The 24,230-nt window shown below is 39.8% G+C and overlaps 1 long non-coding RNA gene across 1 annotated transcript; it reads right to left on the bottom strand.

The window, feature by feature from the left end:
• Positions 1 to 19,428: 19,428 nt before the first annotated feature.
• LOC147786910 (uncharacterized) lies at positions 19,429 to 21,028 on the bottom strand. The gene is made up of 3 exons (XR_015413832.1): positions 20,880 to 21,028; positions 20,715 to 20,770; positions 19,429 to 19,651 (listed from the first exon to the last, which is right to left on the bottom strand). It is a non-coding gene; the product is annotated as an uncharacterized LOC147786910 (long non-coding RNA).
• Between the last annotated feature and the right edge of the window lie 3,202 nt (positions 21,029 to 24,230).

The following is a 24,230-nucleotide window of genomic DNA, read 5'->3' as shown; positions in this document are numbered from 1 at the left end:
AAAGAGTTTTTCTAATACATAACCTCTAAATTATGTTATAAATGATAAATTTATGAAGGCTTATGCATACATGTTACCTAGAGTAATATGTGAAGAATGTATGGGGTTGCATCGCAAGAATTATTTAAGATGCAAAATACAGGGACTTCGTGCATATTGTATGCTCATTTACACTGGGTTACTTCCTATTTTATGATGATGAGTACAAATGCGTACACAATGATGATCATCATCATGCCTTGCATGATATTCAATGATTTGTTGTACCTCCAGACGTCCAGCTACAGCCCACTAGCCCGACTATAATTAGCCCAAGGGGTGTGTGAGCCACCGCGCTTGGACGTGTGGGTCATCTGTAGGAAGGGTACACATCCAATTTGTATGGACTGAAGGCCACCTCTATGATGGTTTTAAATGATAGGTCCCTAATCAAGATTACATGTTTTTGCATTCTCTGACCCCAATAGTGGTGTCACTTACTGAGCATTTCTTAAAATACTCCAGTCGTGTGCTATTTCTACATGTATGGTTGACAACGACACCGCAACTCAAGACCATGACACATGTATAGGATAGTTGCATTTAATTTCTTAGACCTTATGTAAGTATGAGGCATTGTTATTTTAATATTTACTTTGGTTTATTTAATACTTCTATACTGTTTTAATAAAGACCTTTTCTTGAACATGTAAGTCTATGGAATTGTTTTATGAAGAAATTTTAAATGACTATTTCCAAATAAGATGTTACGTCATGTACACAGTAGCAACTTTAGGTTAGTAGAAATGTATGGTCGTTATAGTTGGTATCAAAGCTCTAGGTTATCAACTCTGTAGACTAGCCTACAAGGTAGCCTTGGCATGTTCCATGGTCCCATCGTTGATGCCTTGTCACCGTACAGTATGCCTTACGAAAGATAATAAATGATGTTGTTTTGTTATATTATGATTTACCTTGCATGGAATGTGAATGTTAATTGATGTATTAATGATGATTAGATTTAGTAAGGTTTGTACTATGAATGAGGAGCTATACTTTCAGTAAGCTACTAAATGTTAGAGTATGCCTGAAAATGATTTTGCTAAGGAAGGTCAGATGTTTCTGTTAGACGTTTCAAACATAGTTTAAATACACAATAGTATGCCCATAGAGATGGAAAAGAATGTACCAACGTATACGGATGACAAGTAAAAGTTGAAACATTGTATACTTAAACTGATTTATGAATGACACAAGTGTCTTTAACGAGAGCTAAGCTTCGAAGTAGGGAGAGGCAGAAAACCTCCTTGCCTTAACACTAAATAAACAGTTTTAAAGCTACAATCGCAAATGAAAGTTACAAGGTAGTTTAAAAATGAAGGATTTAAAATTGATTTGGGGAGGAGTCACTGTAAAAATAATAATAATAATAATAAATAAATAAAAAAACAAGACCATCGAGATGTATGGGAAAAGAGGTGAATTATGAATTATTGGACCTTTAGTGAGGCTTAAATTTTTTTTAGGAGGATAATGTAATGCAAGTAACTGATTAAACTATTGATCTAGTCGAAGGAAGCAATTCATCTTAAAATGGTGTCCACATAAATGTTGATTTCAATAAAGCGTTGAGCCATGAATCAACTAAATGGATTCGGTTACTCATGAAATTTGAGGGGAAGGCTCAATATGACAGAATTAGATTAGGTATGAAATTGGGTGATTATTAGATTATTAGATTATGATAAGAGGCTAAACCAAATGTAGGTGTAAAATGACTAAAATGCCCCTATAATTATGTACCACTTGCTTATGACTAAAATGACTTCTAAATGACATAAATTTGATGAGAAGTCGTATTTTATAGTTTAAAGGGATTATGCAAAGTTAAAAGGTCATTGGAATATGGTGAGGATTTAAACCAAGATTTGGGGTGATAAATGACTAACATACCACTATAAGAATTGTAAAATGTTTTCAAGATTCTAAAGAACCCCAAGTGTTGAGAAACTTTTTTTGGTATTCATTTATGACCTTATGGGTAAGTATGTGAGATCTCACGAGGGGATTAAAACATGTTTGAGGTATGAACTCTAAGAAAAAGGTCAAAATTACCTCTAAAGACCCTTTATAAGAAACGAAGGTTTATTATGAATATCAAGTGACAAGATATGTATAGGAAATTGATTTGTAATTATCTTAAGTTTTACTATATACAAGAATATCTATCATAATTTTTTCAATATCAATTTTAGAGGAGAATTTTTTCAGTCCCTTCGTAATATTACAAAGAAACGGGAGGAAATAACCCTCCTATTGGGGATGTTCATGCACTACGATTATAGAAGGTAATATTCATAGGCAAAGTAATCAATTTTTGGATGCTTTAGCAAGGTATGGAGTGTATAGCTTGAAATATAAAGTGATACATAAAAACTAATCAAGTCATGATCTAGTTAAAAGGAAGAAACTTTAAAGAAAGTAGGAAGGTTTGAATTAAGGTGGAATGTAATATCTATGTTATTCCAACATTAATATCAACCTAAAATGTTGATTTCAATAAAAATTCTTAGCCTTGAATCTGCTTGCCGTTCTTAAGAGTATGGATAGAACAATTTAGTAGAGTTAAGGTAGACCAAGCCATAGGCACATGAGCTACTAAACCAAAACTTCACATACCTTAGCATTTGTTTTAGAGAGCATAGTAGCTCTGGTCATTAAGAGGAAAGAATTGGCCCACGCCTCGATATAGTGAACATCAATAGCTGATCCAGATAGTGATTAAAATGAAGAAGGCATGCCCTCATGTAGAAACAAGGGTTCCCTCAAATATACGAACTAAGAAAGGCAAGGTTAAAAGGTTTTCTCTGAGTTCAACATAGTTGTGTGAGTTAGAGTGATGTCGTTGGACTCACTAATCCCTCATATCTTAAGTAATTTCCCTGAGTCAGATATTCAAGGAAGTTTCTAGACTTGTTTTATAATAGTGCTCATATCGATTATAGGAGGCTAATCAGAGACAAAAAGGACAACAAGATGAATCCTTAAGTCAACTTGATATCCCTATAAAGTAAGCGTTAAACTAATCTCTCAGATTATGAGTCTTAGTTAAACAAAAATGTCCCCTTGGACACTAAATGTTATAGAATGTGGTCTAGTGAACCATTTTAAACGAAGAACAATTTGTAATCGGTCTAGACTTGTTTAGAGACATAAAATTGTAAGTTCTCTCACTCTAACAATGTTGAAGGTTTGTTCAAATATTTCCAGTTGGCCTCTTTCCATTTATGCGAGCACAACGCACTTATAATGAGCCTGTGAGAACAGCTTTTAGAAGTTAAGGAATTTGCTTACCTCAGCCATAGTATAAAAATGTGCTAGATGATATATGAAGGTTAGTAAATTTTAATGATGTTACGAAGAGACAACTACCTCATATTTACGAAAGGAACATAAGATTGAGACATTTTGTCTCATCCTTAATTTAGATGAACTAATTTGCATCGTAGACTACAAGTCCTTACAGGTATATGATTGCCCAAGTTACGAAAAAGACTCAATAAGGGTACCTCATATTTACGAAAGGAACATAAGATTATTTGTCTCATCCTTAATTTGGATGAACTAACTCGCGTCGTAGATTACAAGTCCTTACAGGTAGACGATTGCCCAAGTTATGAAAAAGACTCAATAAGGGCTTTAGCCCGGGAAGTGGACGTCTTATGTACTAGGAAAATGGTATTTACAAAACCATCAAGCGGAAGAAACTATGTGAAAACAAAAAGAAGAGATGAGGGAGAAATATCTTGAGTAATTTCAAGATTAAGACACTTTCGAGGACAAAAGTTTCTTTTATATGTGTATGATGAAATAACCCAAAAATTAGAGAAAAAAAAACAAAAAGAAAAAAGGAAAAGGAAGTTGTTCCACAAGCACCGAGTTGGCCCCATTATAAAAGGGAGGTCCCTTACTTCATTTTATCATCATACTTGAAACGTTCATCAAACTTACAAGGTTCGAAGCCCGTTGAAAGGATCATATTTTGGTTGATCCGATTAGGGTCTGATATGCTCAAACCCATTCCTACTAGTTTCAACTACTAAATGATCCGACTAGGGTCTGATATGCTCGAACCCATTTCTACTAGTTTCAACTCTTAGTAAGTGTTTAGGGTTATTATGACTACCTTTTAACTAGTTTAAATTTTAAATTTTTGGAGTCTAGTTTGAATTATTTTATGCAAAATTAGGTTTCGTTATTTTAAATGATTAGGGGTAAGTTTGATATGGAATCCAACCCAAGAAAAATTTGGAACCAATTACCTTGATATCAAGATCGAGAGTAAAAAAAACTTTTTAGGAGATCTATCTAAGAAAACTACCTCCCCAAATTTCTCACTCAGCCGTCCCTCCTCTCACCTTATAGTTGATCAGATTTAAAAAAAAAAGTGAATTTTTGTTTACAGTATAATTCCTCTATGTTAAGTACCCAAAAATTTACTCTAGATTACATCTCATAAAGGCTAGAGACACATGTACGTGTTAAAGATGGTCATATTAGACCATTTTTTAGGGTTAAAATGCTTAACTTATACCATTTATTCAGGGAGGCATCTGGGTTGTTAGTTTTTATTAGTGGGGTTTGCTATTTTTATCTTTGCTAACTTCATTAGTTTATATGGCCTATCAACCAACCAAGTTTATTTGTTTTTCAATGCAAATGATTTTAGAGTTTCATTTTGAGTTAGTTTACGTGTTTTCACAGCATATGGTATCAGAGTCACATCACAAAACCTTATTGTGAGAAAAGAAACTGCAGTTTTTTCCTAAGGGAAAGAAGAGTGAGCTTAAAGAGATTCAAAATATGGCAACTGAAACCAATTTCATTCCACGGACAATTTCTAAGTTTGATGGTCATTGTGATCCTTGGTCTGTGGTTATGGAAAATTTTCTTTGCTCAAAGAAATATTGGTTTTTGGTGGAGATTGGAATCCCTGCCGCAAATAGAAGAAGTGCAGATTACCGAAGCACAACTAAAAACAATTACATACCAGAAGTTGAAAAACTTGAAGGTCAAGAATTATTTGTTCCAAGCATTGATCAAACTATTATGGAAACAATCCTTAATTGAGATACTGCCAAACAAATTTGGGACTCTATGAAGCAGAAGTACTTGGGTTCCACGAGAGTCAAAAGAGCACAACTCGAAGCTTTAGGAAAGATTTTGAAGTCCTACCGATGAAAGAGGGTGAGAGTGTTAATTCATAGTTTACTCGAGCTCTCACCCTTACAAATAAGATGAAAATTCATGATTAAGTTATATTGGTGATTATGGAAAAAATCTTGAGATCAATGACCTCAAGATTTGACTAAGTTATATGTTCGATTGAAAAGTCTAATAACTTTGACACTTTAACTATCGTGAATTACAAAGTAGCTTGCTGGTACATGAGCAAAGACTGAATGGACCGGTGATGAACAAGCACTAAAGGTGACATACAATAATAGAATTGGTGGAAGAGGGGTGAGCAGCTTGCTGGTATATGAGCAAAGATAGGACGTGTAGGTGATGAACAAGCACTAAAGGTGACATACAATAATAGAATTGGTGGATGAGGAGGTGATCGAGCTTGTGAATCTTTTCGAGAAAGAGGTAGAGGAAGAGGAAGAGGTAGACATTCATTCAACAAAACTACAGTTGAGTGTTATAAGTGTTATCAGTTAGGACACCTTAGATATGAGTGTCCTCGATGGGAGAAGGAAGCAAATTATGCTGAGCTTGAGGAGGAAGAAGAAATGATGTTGATATCATATGTGGTGTAACGACCCTAAATTTCCACATACTTAGAGTCATTACTAACGTCTCATGCTCATCTATAATGCAGAAATATAACTCTTACATGAACATCATTTATAACGTAAACTTTGAAACATGCTTAAAACAACTTCTCTGGAAAACACAGGCATGGTCTTACGTGTTTAAATACGAAATACTAAAATTTAGAGAAAATAAAAACAAATACAAAATAGTTTAAAACAATGAAATGCAAAATAACCTATTGTAACTTAAGACTAGGAATTTAAATATGAGACTACCCTATGCACGTGCACAGTGCCTTGCCTTTACCTGAAAAATGATGTGGCACATAGCCTAAAATACTCAGTAAGTGGCCCCACCATAGGGGGGCCATGCAAATGCAAACACAGGCAATCATGGTTTAGGGACCTATCTCTAATCATCTTAACGGTGCCCTCTAGTCTCGGAAAAATTGGATGTGTAGTACTTCCCTATATACGACTCACACGTGCGAGTGTGAATCTCCAGGACGCTCGCACACCCCCTGGACCCTCTGGTCAAGCTAATCTGTAGCGACGTCCGCAGGTCAGCGGAACCTCATCGTGTCATGCACCTCATGAACACCCTCATCTGTGCGCATTCGTGCTCGTGCACATTCGCACTCATCATCGTACTGTGCACTTCCACACTCATCATCTCTAGGGGAAGTAGCCTTATGCTTATGAACATACAATATGCATGAGGTCCCTCTAAATCCATCATAATGTCTCTTCTGACACAACCCTCTAGTCTCATCTCTTTGTTACTCTAGGTAACACATACTCGTAGATATTTATATTAATATCATTTTCATACTCTTAGGGTTGTGGCCTATGTCGATGATGCAATATGACACTCATCATCATATAGCATGCTCAATATGGAAAACATCAGCATATTAAGGTAAATGTCATGCAATCATCATACTCATCATATTGCTATAAAGTGCATCAAGTATATCAAGTACGTCATTCATCGAAATACATATACTACGCACATCATCAAGCATCATAACTCATACATCATCATATACTCATATGGTACAACTCATACATCATATCATTTTCTAACGTCATCACATCATCACATAACATAAAGCATAAATGACGCGTGCAAGGGCCACTGGACACGTGTCGTCATACATAAGACAAGTCTTTCGACTGAGCCGATAGTAAGGCACTTACCTGATTAGCTTATACTGGTGTCACCAATTTATCCTTAATGAAAGTTCGATTTTGTCCTTTGTATCCAAGTCAACCTATATGAATCCCTGACATCAATTTCACGTTCAATTCTGTAACTCTTACAATGGTGCATGTGCTAAACTTCATGCGAGCATTAAAGACTTTGCATGAATAAAGTCTTGGAACGTTATAATATACATCTATATATATATATATATATATATATATATATATATATATTTTAAAGATTTCATTTTCTATTTTTTTATTTTGAGTGACTATTCTTGTCTTCTTATATTCTTTCCCTACTTTATCTCTTAATTTTTTTTGTTCAGAGATATTCTTGGCCAATTTATTTTTAATCCATTTTTGCTTAATCATACTATTGGTGGATTATAATCAATTCTTACTACCAACTCTTTCTTTTAATTTTTCTCTTTCTATGTATTTCTCTTTTTTTTTTTTTTTCTTTTCTTTTGATTTTGTATATTCGCCTCCTCTGTATTTCCTCTTTTCTTTCTCTTTATTTACTTATTTTTTCTTCTTCGTATTTGGCCTGCTACCTGTATTTTTTTTTTTTTTTCTCTCTTTTCTTTGTACGAACCACAAATGCATCCTATATTATTCTCGATTTGGGATTTTGACTGATGAGTTGGTTGAGGAGAGATAATTGGGAGAGGGACAAGAGGTGAGTGGAGAGTAGTTAGTAGTTTAGGAAAAATTATTATTTTAATTATTTAATTATTATTATTATTATTATATATATATATATTTTGTATCTTTGTTACATTATTGTGATGTCCCACATTGGTTCGGGAGGAGAACAAACTACCATTTATAAGGGTGTGGAAACCTTCCCCTAGCAGACGCATTTTAAAGTCTTGAGGGGAAGCCCGGAAGGGAAAGCCCAAAGAGGACAATATCTGTACGGGGGAGCTCAATCAAGGAGGGAAGATGTTTGGATGTTTGGTTCCTTGATTCAGGGTGCGGTAGATTTCGGCCGTTACATGTGGAGCTCAATCAATCAAGGAGGGAAGATGTTTGGTGGAGCTCAATCAATCAAGGAGGGAAGATGTTTGGTTCCTTGATTCAGGGTGTAGCAATCATATGTGTGCAAATAAGGAATAGGAATGGTTCTCACAATATGTGAAGCTTGGAAATAATTTCAAGATGACCTTGGTGTAGCAATCATATGTGTGCAAATAAGGAATATGAATGGTTCTCACAATCTATGAAGCTTGGAAATAATTTCATAATGACGGTGTTCAGAAAAGGTAACATTAAGTTGCAAGTTGTCGGAGTCACTAATCATATGTGTGCAAATAAGGAATATGAATGGTTCTCACAATCTGTGAAGCTTGGAAATAATTTCATGATGACGGTGTTGGGAAAAGGTAACATTAGGTTGCAAGTTGCCGGAGTCACTAGTTGTAAAACAACCTTAGTCTTGAACAATTGCAAGAAAGAGATGTATCTACTTTGATACAACATGGAGAATGCAAAATTTATCATCCCAGGAAGGGGTTTATTATGCAAACAACAATGTCTGCAAATAGGATGTTCATATTACTTGCAAGAATCATGCCACAAACCGCCACTTGTTTCCAAACAATTATAGAAGACAACACTCATCTTTGGCACTGCCGATATGGGCATCTAGGTTTCAAGGATTTCAGAACATTGCAACATAAGCAAATGGTGAGAGGGTTGCCCCAATTGAAAGCATCGTTGATTGCATGGTGGGAAAGCAACATAGGGATGCATTTCCAAATAGAAGTTTACGGAGAGTAACACAAAGGCTACAATTGGTACATGCAGACATCCGTGGACCCCATCAAACTTCTTTCCAACAGTAAGAAGAGATATTTCATAAGCTTTATTGATGATTTCAGCGGCAAGGTATGGATATATTTTATTGCTAAAAAATATGAAGCCTTTACTATCTACAAGAATTACACAAATTTTGTTGAGAAAGAGACTAGAGATTTTATTTGTTGTCTGCGCAAAGATAGGGGTGGAGAGTTCACCTCTCACGAGTTCAATATTTTTTGCAAAAACTAATGGTATCAGTAGACAACTTAATGCAGTCTACACTTCCCAACAAAATGGTGTAGCTGAGCGCAAGAACAAAAAAATCATGAACATGGTTGTATATTATCAGAGAAGCAAGCTTCAAAGAATTTCTGGCCAGAAGCAGTAAACGGGATAGTGCACGAGTTCAATAGAAATACTACAATGGTAGTGAATGATATGACTCCTGAGGAGGCTTGGAGTGGCGTAAAACCTTATGTTGATTATTTTCGAGTTTTTGGATGTATTGGCCATGTTCATGTATCAAACGGTAAGAGAAAGAAGTTAGATGATAAAGTTTTTAGTGTGTACTGCTAGGAATGAGTGAAGAGTCTAAAACATATTGACTCGATAATCTAGTGTCCAACAAGATAGTTGTAAGCAAAGATGTGATCTTTGAAGAAAATAAGTGCTAGAATGGGGGGAGTAATGATCCATCTAGACTTGATACCCTCGGATGGGAAAAAGATGTGATCTTTGAAGAAAATAAGTGCTAGAATGGGGGGAGTAATGATCCATCTAGACTTGATACCCTCGGATGGGAAGATAGTAACATAGAAGGAAGCGAACATGACCAAAGTGAGGAATAGTCTAAAGAGGTGGTGGTAGTAGAAGAAGAAGTGGAAGTTAGTATATCTTCCAGTGAGCCATCTAAATCAAATTCTTCAACATCTAAAGAAAGTACACCAGAAGTGAGGAACAGAAGAGCACCATTATGGGTGGAAGATTATGTGAGCAGTGGAGAATTTTCTGAAGAAGCTGAACACAAAAATTTAGCTCTACTAACCTCAACTACAGATCCGACTACTTTTGAAGAAGTTGTTCAAAGTTCAAAATGGACAGTTGCAATGGAATGAGACTTGGAAGTTGACAGATTTTCCTGAAGGAATGAAGAAGATTGGAGTAAAGTGGGTTTTCAAAACCAAACTCAACTAAAATTGTGAAGTTGACAAGTATAAGCCTAGGTTGGTAGCAAAAGGGTATGCATAACAACATGTTATCGACTATACCATGGTATTTGTAACGACCCGGGAAAGAAAGAAAAAAAAAAAAAAATATATATATATATATATATAAATAAATAAAGGAAAACGAGAAAACGAAAAAAAAAAAAAAAAAAAAAAAACTCAGTCGCCAGAAAACCCGCGAGTTTTCCGGCGACCGCCGAGTTTTGCGAAACCCACGCGAAACGACGGCCACAGCACGCCCACCCTCAGCCCACGACACCCAGCATCTTCAGAACACTTGCAAAGGGAGAAAATTGAGAAAATTTCGAGAGAGAGAGAGATTTTGGACAAACGTCGGCGAGTGTCCAGTTTCTCCGACGAGCCCTCAAACCACCCTCAAACCGACACCAAACGACCTGTTACCACCATAAAAGGGATCCCTAACGAAAGCACAATAACTCAGGGTGCGTTTTGTGTTATTTCGTAAGCATCGTCGTCGGTAACCGAGGTCGGAAAATTAGGTTTCTTAATCGATTCTTAGATCTGTGCCTTTTAGGAGCTTTTAGGCCGCAAAACTCCCAGAAAGGAAAGAAGGTCGACGAACAAAGAGGAAAAGGGAAGGAAGAGGATCGAAATCGGCAACGGAAACGCCGCGGGAAGGAGAGAGAAAGCTCGCCGGAAAATCGGCCGAAGTCGGGTAAGGAAGACGAGATCCACGAATTCGGGTCAACCCGAACCCAGAACCCGGGAGAGCCAGCCCGTTCCTCCCTTGGCCTCTGCCTTCGGCCCAGCCCAACTACAGCGGCCCAAACCTCAAACCAACCCAGAAGCTACGGTTCAGTTGAACCAACCCAGACTAGATCCACGGTCCAATTGAGCCGGCCTGCAAACCAAACACTTGCGGCCCAGCCCAGTAAGCCGAGGCCCAACAATTAGTCTTGGCCCAGTAGCCTTCCACAGCCCGCGACCCGAACCACGACCCGAACCAGACTGCGACCCGCGCTTCGACCCGACACTACCGCCTGACGTGGCTTTCTCTACTGCTGCCACGTGTCACACAGCGGCGCAGGCAGTCCCTCAGCTCGGCTCGGTGCAAACGGCTCGGGCTCCCTCCGGTGACGCTCCGGTGGCTCCTCCGGCGGCTCCAGCGGCTGTTCGGCTCAGCTCACCTATTTTCAGCCCGGTTTCCACTGTTTCGACCCTTCCGGATCTGTTTTCGGCCCCGATTAAGGTATCCAAGGCCATTTTAGAGCCGTATTTCACATTTATTAAATTATAGGTAAATTAATTGTGAAATACTAACGGAAAGTGGTGAACGGTGTGATAGGAAACAAACCCCAGCGACGTAGGAAGCAGCTCTCACGGAACGGGAGCTTACGTTTAGCTATTTAGGGAGTACTTCGGCCAAGGCCAACCAAGTAAGTGGCCTTACTATAGGATAGGCTAAATAATTGTATGAGTTATGATGATGTGTGGATTATGATGCTTGATGATATGTGTGGTATATACATATTTTGTTGAGTGACGCTTGATATGTTTGACGCACGTTGTGGCATTATGATGAGCATGATGATTGCATGATTTTTACCTTAATATGATGATGTTTTCCGTATTGAGCATGCTAGATTATGATGAGTGCCATATTGCATCATGTCGTTAGATCGACGTAGGACACAACCCTAAGAGCATGAAAATGATATTAATATAAATATCCACGAGTATGCGTTACCTAGAGTAACAAAGAGATGAGACTAGAGGGTTGTGTCAGAAGAGACATTACGATGGATTTAGAGGAACCTCATGCATTTTGTATGTTCATAAGCATAGGGCTACTTCCCCTAGAGACGATGAGTGCGGACGCGCACCTTATGAGCGCGAATGCGCACAGGTGCGAAAGCACACAGATGAGGGTGTTCATGAGGCGCATGACACTATGGGGTTCCGCTGACCTCCGGACGTCGCTACAGATTAGCTTGACCAGAGGGTCCAGGGGGTGTGCGAGCGCCCTGGGGACTCACACTCGCACGTGTGAGTCGTGTGTAGGGAAGTACTACACATCCAATTTGTCCGAGACTAGAGGCCACCCCTAAGATGATTAGAGATAGGTCCCTAAATCATGATTGCATGTGTTTGCATTTGCATGGCCCCTATAGCGGGGCAACTTACTGAGTATTCTTTGAAATACTCAGGCCATGTGCCACATCATTTTTCAGATAAAGGCAAGGCGCACTTGTACGGAGGACGGCGGCATCGCGAGCAGAGACTGTGGCACGTGCATAGGATAGGTTCATATTTAAATTTCTAGTCTTAAGTTAGAATAGGTTGTTTTGCATTTCATTGTTTTAAATTATTTTGTATTTGTTTTTGTTTTCTCTAAATTTCAGTATTTCATATTTAAACACGTAAGACCATGGCTGTGTTTTCCAGAGAAGAAGTTGTTTTAAACTTTTTTTTGAAAGTTTACGTTATCAACTATGTTCATGTAAGAGTTATATTTCCGCATTATAGATGAGCATGAGACGTTAGTAGCGACTCTGAGTATGTGGAAATTTAGGGTCGTTACAGTATTTGTACCTGTGGCTAGGTAGGAGGATACTATTTGAATGATATTTGCTTTAGCAGGTCGAAATAGTTGGAACATGTATCAGCTAGACGTGAAAAGTGCTTTCTTATATGGAGAGTTAAAAAAAGTCGTGTTTCTTGAGCAACCACAAGTTTATGAGAAAAAGGTTAAGAATACAAGGTATACAAACTGAAGAAGGCATTATATGACCCTAAACAATCCCCGCGTGTACAGTACAGTCAAATTGAAGCACATTTTTTCAAAGAAGGATTTGAAAGGTGCAACTCTGACCATACTTTATTCATACTGGGAGATAGAGGTAAAATTTTGATTGTTAGTTTATATGTTATCTAATTTGTACTCGTAATTATGAGAGCATGTTTGTTAAGTTTAAGAATTTTATGAAACTTGAATTTGAAATGACTTATTTGAAAAAAATGAAATATTTTCTTTGTGTAAAGATTTTACAAAATCCTGAAGGCATTTATATTAGTTAGAGAAAGTATGCAAAAGAAGTTTCATAGAAATTTAGGATAGAAAAAAGAATAGTGTGAAAAAACCTATTGTTTATGGGGTTAGACTGACAAATGATAAAGAAGGAGCCGAGGTCAATGATACCATCTATAAACAATTGATTGGAAGTCTTATGTATCTAAATGCAACAAGGTCGGATTTAATGTATGTAGTGTCTCTCATTAGCAAATTTATTACAAGTCCAACTGAGTTGCATTTGCAAGTTACAAAAAAGGTGTTGAGATGCTTAAAAGGTATTGTAGATTTGGGAGTTCTTCATCAAAAGGGTAATGGAGAAATGATAGCATATACTGACAGTGATTATACAGGAGATATAGATGATAGGAAAAGCACTCTAGTTATGTGTTTTTACTCAGTGAAGGAGTTGTGTCTTGGTCCTCCAAAAACACAACCTTTAGTTACTTTGTCCACTACTAAAGCAGAATCTGTGGCAGTCTCCTCTTGTGCTTGTCAATGGGTGTGGATGAGGAGAGTTTTGAAAAAACTTGGTCATTTTTAAGACAAGTGTATCACTATGTTATGTGATAACAGTTCCACCATTAAGTTATCCAAGAATCCAATCATGCATGGACGTAGCAAACACATTGATGTGAGGTTTCATTTGCGTGATTTGACTAGAGATGGAATTATTGAGCTGACGCAAAACAAGTTGCAGATATTATGATAAAACCAGTGATGTTGGATGCGTTCATAAAACTACATGAATCAATGGGTATATGTATAAAACCACGAGTAAATTGAAAGCATCCCTGCAATTAGTTTAGGGGAGAAATTATTAAAGATGATCGTATTAGACCATTTCTTTAGGGTTGAAATTGTTGGATGATGGAAGTCCCACATCGGCTAATGTAGGGAATGATCATGGGTTTACAAGTGAGGAATACTATCTCCATTGGTTTGAACCCTTTTGGGGAAGCCCAAAGCAAAGCCATGAGAGCTTATGCTCAAAGTGGACAATATCATACCATTGTGAAGAGTCGTGTTCGTCTAACATAGTATCAGAGCCATGCCCTAAACTTAGTCGTGCCAATAGATTGGTAAATTCTCAAATATCGAACAAAGAACTCCAAAAGAAAAGGAGCCAAGCCTCCTCGAAGGCAGTAAAAAATGACTAAGACTCCAAAAGAGTCGAGCCTCGATTAAGGGGAGACGCACTTTGTTCGAGGGGAGGTGTTGGATGATGGAAGTCCCACATCGCCTAATTTAGAGAATGATCATGGGTTTGAGGTCTTTTGGGGAAGCCCAAAACAAAGCCATGAGAGCTTATGCTCAAAGTGGACAATATCATACTATTGTGGAGAGTCGTGTTCGTCTAACAAAAATGGTTAGTTTAGTCATTTAGACCATTTCATCATGGATGTAGATGCTAGAACCACTAAATCATGTATTGGATTCTTTAGGGATGTAGATGCTACAACCACTTAACCATGAAGTCGGTTGTTAATTTTTATTTTTGAAGTTATGCTAAACTTATTAGTTTATAAGACCTATAAAAGTCAACCAAATTGATTTATTTTTCAATGTAATTGTTTTCTTAGTTTCATTTTGAGTTAATTTGTGTGTGTTCACATCAGTACGGATGACGGTTACGACACATTCAACCATGGAACCTGTGTTATGGTAGATTCATTTTATCGTTTTGTAATCTTGGATTATAATAGAACATTATTTTATTTTACTTATTTCATTTCTCATTTTCATATTAAATGTTTTTGTGTTGTTTTAAAAGATTTACCTTAAACGTTTAAGTCCATAGCATTATTTATGAATTGTTTTAAATGAATATTTTCACACACGAAGTTCATGTCATGCATAAGGTATATACTTTATCATAACAGAAGAGTCGTTGCACATTGGAAACCGTTTTGATTTTATTAAGAATTAAAATAAAGCAATCAGTATGAGTGTAAGAACTCTACATTTGTAGAAATCGCAGCTGCAAGTCTACTTCGTGTATTCCAAGAACACAGAAGACATTCCACAATATCTTCTTTAATATGACTCGAACACAATGCTAAGACTTGTGCCTTTTGAAAGAAAATCCGGAAGGAATTGTAGTAGAGTTTTAAGAAAATTCTCTTTTTAATTTATTATATTTTATATATTACGTATTAATTTGAACTCTTCAAACTAAATATATTTTTCTCTCTGTGTATTTAATATATCAAATATATTAAATATTAATTTGGACGTTACAAATCAAATATATTTTCGCTTATCTTATTTTATATATTCTAATATATTAAAGGTTGATTTGACCCTTTAAGTGAAATATATTTTATCTTTTATATTTTATATATCTAATAAATTAAAATTAATTTGAACATTTTAACTAAATTAAAACTTTTATAGCTAGTATGAATTAGGAAGGGTTTCTATGAACCTACCAATTATAAGATTCTATACAAGTTTTAATCATTACAAGCAAACAAGTCGATCCTTCACAAGTTGTTCATTATTATAACTGGGTTAAAATGTCGTTTTATCCCAATAATTACATCTTTCATTTAAATATCACTGGTTCGCAAATGAACAATTTATTTATGATCCAATCTTAAACGAGTGAGAGGGTGAGGCCTCATTATTAAGTCTCGAAATCAACACTTGGAATTCACTCCCTTCCCACCTCCCTATTGTAGATGAGTTGTTCTCTATCTCATGATATTATGTTCTCAGCTCTCTATTTGGTCAAGTCCAGCAAGATTGTGATCATAGGAAGAAACTTAGAGGTGACGTTAATAGTTTTAGACATGATTAACTTCAATTTTATCCACAATATGGACTAACTATACGACAACCATGTTTACATAGACTTTCAAACAAGGGAGGTGATGTTCAAACCCTCATTTGGAGAAAGTAAGGAAGAATATTCAAGAGACAACCCAAAGATAATCTCAGTCCTGAAAGCTAAGTGGTTGATCAGACATGTTGTGTTGCAGTTCCTAGCCAGTGTCACCAAAACCAACAAAGCAAACATCGAATGTTCCTCCATACCAGTAGTAAGCGACTTATAGGATTTCTTTTTAAAGGAACTACCAAGTTTATCCCTTTTGTGATCGAGCTAGAACATGAGACCTAGTCGATTTCCAAATCCCCTTTTAGAATGACACCTGTTGAGCTTAAGGAACTCAAGGAACAACTATAGGAGCTATTGGGCAAAGGGTTTATAAGACCAAGCATCTCACCGTCGGGAGCCCCAGTGCTATTTGTCAAGAAGAATGATGGGTCTACGCAACTATGCATAGACTATGAGCTTAACAAAGTCACAATAAAGAACAACTACCCACTGCCAAAGATCAACGGCCTCTTCAATCAATTGCAAGGGATATCAATCTTCTCCAAGATAGACTTAAGGTTAGGATATCATCAGTTATGGATCAAGGAGGAGGACATATCAAAGACAGGTTTTAGGAGTAGATATGAACATTCCGAGTTCATAGTTATGTTCTTTGCCCTGACCAATCCCTCCGCAGCCTCCATACACATAATGAACTAGGTATTCAAGAATTTCCTCGACACATTTGAACTTCATTAATAACATCCTTATCTACTCCTTCATTAATAACATCCTTATCTACTCCAACACTGAGATGGAACATGAAGACCACCTCATGAAGGTACTAACAAGACTAAGGACCTACCAATATGTCAAATTCTCTAAGTGTGAGTTTTAGCTTCAAGAGGTGACCTTCCGTGGACACGTCGTGTTGAAAGAAGGCATTTCTATGGACCCGATCAGAGTTGAGCCAATTATAAGTCACTGAAGTCAAGAGCTTCTAGAGTTAGAAGGCTACTACAGAAGGTTCATAAAGGACTTCTTCAAGATATCAACACCCTAACCTAACTTACTAAGAAAGGCAAGCCTTCACTTCGACAACAACATGTGAGAAAAGCTTCACAGAGCTTAAGGACAAGTTGGTAACCTCTCCGATACTCGCACTACCAGACAACTGAAGAAACTTCGTCATTTACAATGATGTTTCAAGAAGAAGCCTAGGATGTGTACTGATGCATAATGGAAAAGTCATAGCGTATGCCTACCATCAACATAAGGAATATTAGCGCAATTATTCCACCCATGACTTGGAGCTAGCGACGGTAGTGTTCACTCTCAAGATATGGTGGTATTATTTGTAGGGAGCGAAGATACAAGTATATATTGACAACAAGAGCCTAAAGTATCTATTTACGCAAAAGGAGTTCAACATGTGAAAAATAAGGTGGTTGGAACTGTTAAAGACTACGACATAGACATCTTATACCACCTAGGAAAAGCCAACATGGAAATTCACGCCTTAAATAGGAAGACAACTCAATCCTCAGCATTAATCATACGACAAAGAAAACATCAAAAGGAGATGCAAAGGGCTGACATTGAGATAATAATCAAAGGCATAACGACAAAGTTGGTACAACTAACAGTCCAACCTACACCAAGAAAGCGTATAATAGATGCTCAAGGAAAGACCCATACCTCATCAAGGTTTTTCAACACCTAGAGTCGATCGTTCCAAAGGATTTTCCATGACGACAGACAAAGGTCTATTGTGGAAAGGTGGTTATGCATAATCAAAAATAAAAGAAATTATTGAAGGAGTTGCTCATGGAGGCCCACGGTTCACCATTTGCTCTCCACCCTGGAAGTACCAAGATGTACTAAGACTTGAAGTCTTGTTACTAGTGGCAAGGGATAAAATGAGATATTGCCTAGTACATTGTCGATGTTTGACCTATCAACATATCAAGGCACCAAGGCAACGCCCATTAGGACTCTTGCAACCCTTAAGTGTTTCCCAATGGAAGTGGGAGGACGTTACGATGGACGTTATCTCCGGGTTGTCGAAGACTAAGAAGGGCTTCACTGTCATACAGGTTATCATTGACAGGTTAACCAAGTCTACCAATTTCATCTCAAAAAAGTTAACGTACTCAGTAGATAAGTGAGCCTAACTTTACATGAAAGAAATAGTCCAAGTACATAGAGTTCTAATATTGATAGTGTTGGATCGAAACGCAAGATTCGCGTCTCATATTTGAAGAGCCGGCAGAAAGCACTAGGTATGCAACTAAAGTTCAATAAATCTTTCCACACTCAAACAGATGGTCAAACATAAAGGCTTAACCAAGTATTGGAAGACTTGTTAGGGCATGTGTCATGGATTTCACATTTAATTGGAATGGATACATGCACCTTATAAAGTTTGCCTATAAAAATAGCTATCAAACAACTATACAAATAGCACGTATGAAGCACTCTATGGATATAAGTGTTAGTCACCTATCTTTTGAGAAGAAGTAGACAAAAAACATCTATGGAAGTCGAAACTTGTACAAGTCACAAAGGACACAATCCAAAAGACCATGTCAAGGATACAGACTAAGCAAAGCATACAGAAAAGTTGCGCAATCCAAAAGACCAAGTCAAGGATACAGACTAAGCAAAGCATACAGAAAAGTTACGTCGATACACGATGCAAGGATTCCGAGTTTAAGGTGGGACATCATGTGTTTCTAAAAATAGCACCATAATAAGGATGCTCAGATTCGGTAAGAAGGGAAAGTTAAGCCTAGGTTAATAGGTCTCTTTCATGTGCTTAGAGGATAGGACGGGTGTAATAGCCTTAAAAAATTTAAATTAAATTATATAAAAAGGGGAAATCGGTAAAGCCAAAATAGTATCGATAAATTCTACATTCTACCCTTTCATAATAAGATCCCTTCAACCCGAAATTCAATCTCAAGTCATTGGCTCAAGATTTTATTCTTATCGAACTTTTAGGAATCTAAAGTTATTAGAGAATTCTACTAAGAAAAACGTATTTTTGGATAAATTGAGTTTGTAACATTTTATGGGATATGGAAGCCTGAATCTGCTATTGAATCTCAACCCGCTAGAGACAAGGACGTCAACAATCTCTCTCGCACTTCCAGCAATACAATTCTTGTCAAGAGGTGTCATAGAGGAGAGGATCATGTACTTTATGCAATTCAAATTTCATCATTTGTTACATGTGTTTGGTTTCTTGGCTGGGAAGGATTCTAATGAGCTTGCATGTGAGCCAATAAGCTTGACTTGGTAAAAAAAAAAAAAAATAGTTATTGGTTTAAATAGGTTTAGGAAAATTTTTAGTCTCTAATTAAAAAGATAGTGGTGCCTTAAGCTGAGAAGAAAGTTTAAGAAACTAGTTGTGCTTTCTCCACTCTAAATACTGATGAGATGTATGCTACTGTAACGCCCCTAATTTTCTCCACCCTAATTAGCGATGTTACTTTATACTCATCAAATCAACATGACAAGAGTTCACACGGAAACAGTCTCGATAACGAAAATGCATTCATCAATTTAAGCAGTTCATACCTAGGAAAACAATTGCGACAACCTAGCCTAGAAGTAATCAACAGAGACTAGAGAAAACAATTCGCAAAACTAAGAACCCAAGAGAATCCAACGGGCGCTACGACACAACAAACCCTCCTCAAGATTTCCATGGCCCTTCGCCTCATCCACCGTCACCCGTACATGGGAGCCTTGCCCTTTCCTGAAAAATATTGGTAGCACGTGGCTTGAGTATTATATAAAATACCCAGTAAGTCGCCCCACTGTTGGGGTTAAGCATATATTCATACATTCGGATACAAGCAGTCGCACACAGTACATCTACATGTCGCACACGATACACATACATGACGCACGCAACACACATACATGTCACACAGAATACCCATACATGTCGCACATCGTTACCATACATGTCGCACACTGCTAGAAGAACGGAACTGAGAGAGAAGTTTGTCTTCCATTCCTTCCCATGGCCTTAGGCCCTTGCCTTGTCCGGGCGGGGGTGGATGCATGGTAATTTCCCACACATGGCCCACGTGTGTGACTGTGGGCCCACCAGGCGAGCTCGCAAGCGAACTCCCTGGGCCTGGCTTGGTCGGGTATGTATGACATACAATACCGGACGCCACGGACAAAGGAGGGCCTGCATGATATCGTGGCGAACACAATATCGAATATACGCATCCATACCATCCGTAGCATAACGGGGGAGTGCCCCAAGTACATAACCATAGCGTGCATGAGGTTCTTAAGGTTTACCTCCATGGCATTACACATACGACGCTCCATCCCCTCGCCGCATTACATAGCATAACTGGGTTCACATTAGGCAAGCATATCATAGCATAACCGGGTTCACATTAGGCAAGCATAACATAGCATAACCGGGTCCACCTTAGGCAAGCATAACATAGCATAATCGGGTCCACATTAGGCAAGCATAACATAGCATAACCGGGTCCACATTGAGCAAGCATATCCTAGCATACTAGTCATCTTATTCATGGCATGTGGGGTTCTCATTACAATCATGACATGTCAATCAAGCTCATCACGACAAAACGCGTCACAACATCATATTCATAAACATGGCATACATAGCAATTCACTGCAAGAATCACATACATAAACAAAGCATGCATAGCATTTCATGGCAAGAAACATCTAACCTAGCATACAGCAACAACATATGGTGCATGCAAGGGCCACAGGGCACGCACCAATATACATACATAACTAACGCCAACAGTAAGGTTACTTACCTCCTTGGCCTTGACCGAAATCGCCCACAACGCTAACTCCAGCGCCTAACTACCTCCTATAAGACAACATGATACACTTAGAGCGCCTTCACAACTATCCCTCGTGTCTAGCTACCAAGTACGTCCCTATCGCAAGCTATTTGTCACACATGGAGTTATACTAACCTCAAATGGTTGAAACGAGGGCGGAAATGGCTTCGGAAGGGTCGAAAACCTAGGAATCGGTATACTATTCGGATGTCGAGCCGCCAAGCCGCACTTAGCCGAGCCGGAGGTTCGCGAAGCCGCCGGTGGAGCAGAAACCGATGGCTGCGACGAACATCGCCGATGTAGGGTTTCGGGAATGCCTCCGGTTTGGGCCACAAGGGGACGAGGCCCTGGGGTGGTGTCCGAACGCGGGCTGCACGCTGGCTGAGAGGTCTCGCCGAATGCCGGGGGTCGACCCGCGCCTGCGCTGCGTCTTCCTCGTCCAAAAGTCCCGACGGTCCAACTCGCAGGGCTTGGCTATTGTCGCTGGTGGATGCGTCGTCGCTCGTTCGTTCTCCGGTGGCGCGTCGGCTTCCTCCTGCTTCAAACCACACTAGCGCTCCCTTCTCCCTAAAGGAGGCGGCCACTCCTAGGGTTTACGGGAGCCTGAGTGGATCCCGCCGAAATCTCGTGATTTTCGGCGGGGGCCCCCCTTTTTTTTTTTTTTCTCTCTCTCTCTCCTCTCTCCTCAGAAGGTCTACCGTTACATCACTCCCCCCTACAAGGGACTTTCGTCCTCGAAAGGGTTGGCATCCACAAACAACTCTGGGTACTTCTCCCCCATCTCATCCTCTCGTTCCCAGGTGGCCTCCTCTGCTGACTGGTTCCCCCACCACACCTTGACAAATGCAATTTCCTTGGTGCGCAAGGTCCTTACCTCGCGAGCTAGGACCCCCACTGGTTTCTCCTCGTAGCTTAAGCCTTCGGTCACGTCCAGAGTCGAATAATCTATCACGTGCGTGGGGTTCGCTAAGTACTTGCGAAGGGTCGATACATGGAACACGTTGTGTATGAATGAGAGAGACGGGGGTAGGGCCAATCTATACGCAACGGGTCCAATTCGCTCCAAAATCTCGAAGGGTCCTATGAAGCGCGGACTCAATTTGCCCTTTCGTCCGAACCTTAAAACGCCCTTCATGGGGGCCACCTTCAGGAATACCATGTCCCCCACTTCGAACTCCAGGTTTCTTCGTCTCGAGTCCGCGTAACTCTTCTGTCTACTCTGAGCAGTGCGCATCCTCCCCCTGATCTGCTGCATCGCCTCGTTGGTGACTTGGACCAGCTCCGGACCCATCAATTCCCGTTCCCCTACCTCGCCCAGCATAATGGTGTCCTACACCGCCTCCCATACAATGCCTCGTACGGAGCCATACCGATTGTCGCCTGGTAGCTGTTATTATAAGCGAATTCCATAAGGTGAAATTTCGAGTCCCAACTCCCAGAGAAATCCAGTACACAGGCCCGCAACATGTCCTCTAGAACTTGGTTCAAGCGTTCCGTTTGGCCATCAGTCTGTGGGTGATACGCTGTGCTGAAGTCCAGTCGAGTGCCCAACACCTTCTGGAGTCCGCGCTAAAATGTCGAAGTAAACCGTGGGTCTCGGTCAGATACGATCGACACAGGGACCCCATGCAACCTGACGATTTCCTTCATGTACAGTTGTGCCCACATGTCCACGGTATAGGTGGCCTTGCCGGGGAGGAAATGTGCTGACTTCGTTAATCTGTCCACGACCACCCATATGACCGTGTAACCCTTTAGCGTCTTGGGTAGGCCCACTATAAAATCCATGGCGATGTTCTCCCACTTCCACTCCGGTATGTTGAGGGGCTGTAGTAATCCTGCTGGTCTCTGTCTGGGTGCTTTAACCTGTTGGCAAACCAAGCATCTGCTGACGAATTCCGCGATATCCTTCTTCATACCACACCACCAGAAGTGGGGTCTGAGGTCCTGATACATCTTCGTGCCGCCAGGGTGCATGACAAATGGGGAGTTATGCGCTTCACTCAGGATTTCACCCCTCAATTCCTCTATCGCCGGTACACACAAGCGACCGTGGTACAGTAACCCACCATCTGCTGCCTTGGAGTACCCACCCGCTGGTTCGGTTTCAATTTTGTTAAGTGCCCTAGCTAAACCGGAGTCCCTTGCCTGCGCCTCAATGACTCTCTGCCGAAGGGTGGGTTGCACCGTTAGTCGAGCCAGTTGCGCCTTAATACCCTCCAGGGCTACTACTATCCCCGCTCGCTCGAAGTCTACCTGCACTCGGGGTTCTTTCGTGATTAGTGCCGACGAATGTGCTGCCTTCCTACTCAGGGCATCTGCGACCACGTTGGCCTTCCCGGGGTGATACTGGATGTCTATATCATAATCCTTGACTAGCTCTAACCACCGTCGTTGCCTCATATTTAATTCCTTCTGGGTGAAGAAGTACTTCAGGCTCTTATGGTCGGTATAAATTTGAGTCCTCTCCCCATACAGGTAGTGTCGCCATATTTTTAACGCGAAGACTACTGCTGCCAGTTCCAAGTCATGCACAGGGTAGTTCTTTTCATAGTCCTTCAGTTGTCTGGATGCGTAGGCAATAACCCTCCCACGTTGCATCAACACGCACCCTAGGCCCTTTTTGGAAGCATCACTGAATATGACGTAGTTCCCTGTACCATCGGGCATTGTGAGCACGGGCGCGGTCGCCAGTCTCTCCTTCAGGTCCAGGAAGCTTGCCTCGCACTCCTCGGTCCATACGAATGGCGTAGCCTTTCGAGTTAGTTGTGAGAGAGGTGCCGCTATCTTGGAGAAGTCTTGCACGAAGCGGCGGTAGTAACCTGCCAGACCTAGGAAACTCCGTACCTCAGTCACAGTAGTTGGGCGGGCCCAGTCGGTGACCGCCTCCACCTTGGCGGGGTCCACTGACACTCCTTCTGCCGATATCACATGCCCCAAGAATGAGACTTCGCGTAACCAAAACTCACATTTCGAGAACTTGGCATACAACCTGTTTCCCCTCAAGACTGTCAAGGCCTTCCTCAAGTGTGTTTGGTGCTCCTGATCCGTCCTTGAGTATACCAGGATGTCATCTATGAATACAATGACAAAGGTATCCAAGTACTCCTTGAACACCCGATTCATCAGTTCCATAAACACTGCAGGAGCATTGGTGAGTCCAAACGACATTACTACAAACTCATAGTGGCCGTACCTTGTTCTGAAAGCTGTTTTTGGCACGTCCTCGTTTTTTATCTTGATCTGATGGTAACCTGAACGAAGGTCGATCTTTGAGAACACCGTGGCCTCTCTGAGCTGATCAAATAAGTCTTCGATGCGTGGGAGGGGGTTTCCTGTTCTTCACTGTCCTCTTATTCAGTTCCCTGTAATCGACGCACAAGCGCATGGAACCGTCCTTTTTCTTGACGAATAAAACCGGTGCGCCCCAAGGCGACACGCTTGGTCTGATAAATCCCTTGTCTAGCAGTTCTTGTAGTTGCACCT

This window comes from Cucurbita pepo, chromosome 18 (assembly GCF_057944985.1).
Source record: "Cucurbita pepo subsp. pepo isolate OVF chromosome 18, ASM5794498v1, whole genome shotgun sequence".
In the NCBI taxonomy this organism is placed as follows: domain Eukaryota; kingdom Viridiplantae; phylum Streptophyta; class Magnoliopsida; order Cucurbitales; family Cucurbitaceae; genus Cucurbita; species Cucurbita pepo.
The sequence above is the reverse complement of the archived record's forward strand: the minus strand, read 5'-3'. Positions and strand labels throughout refer to the sequence as shown.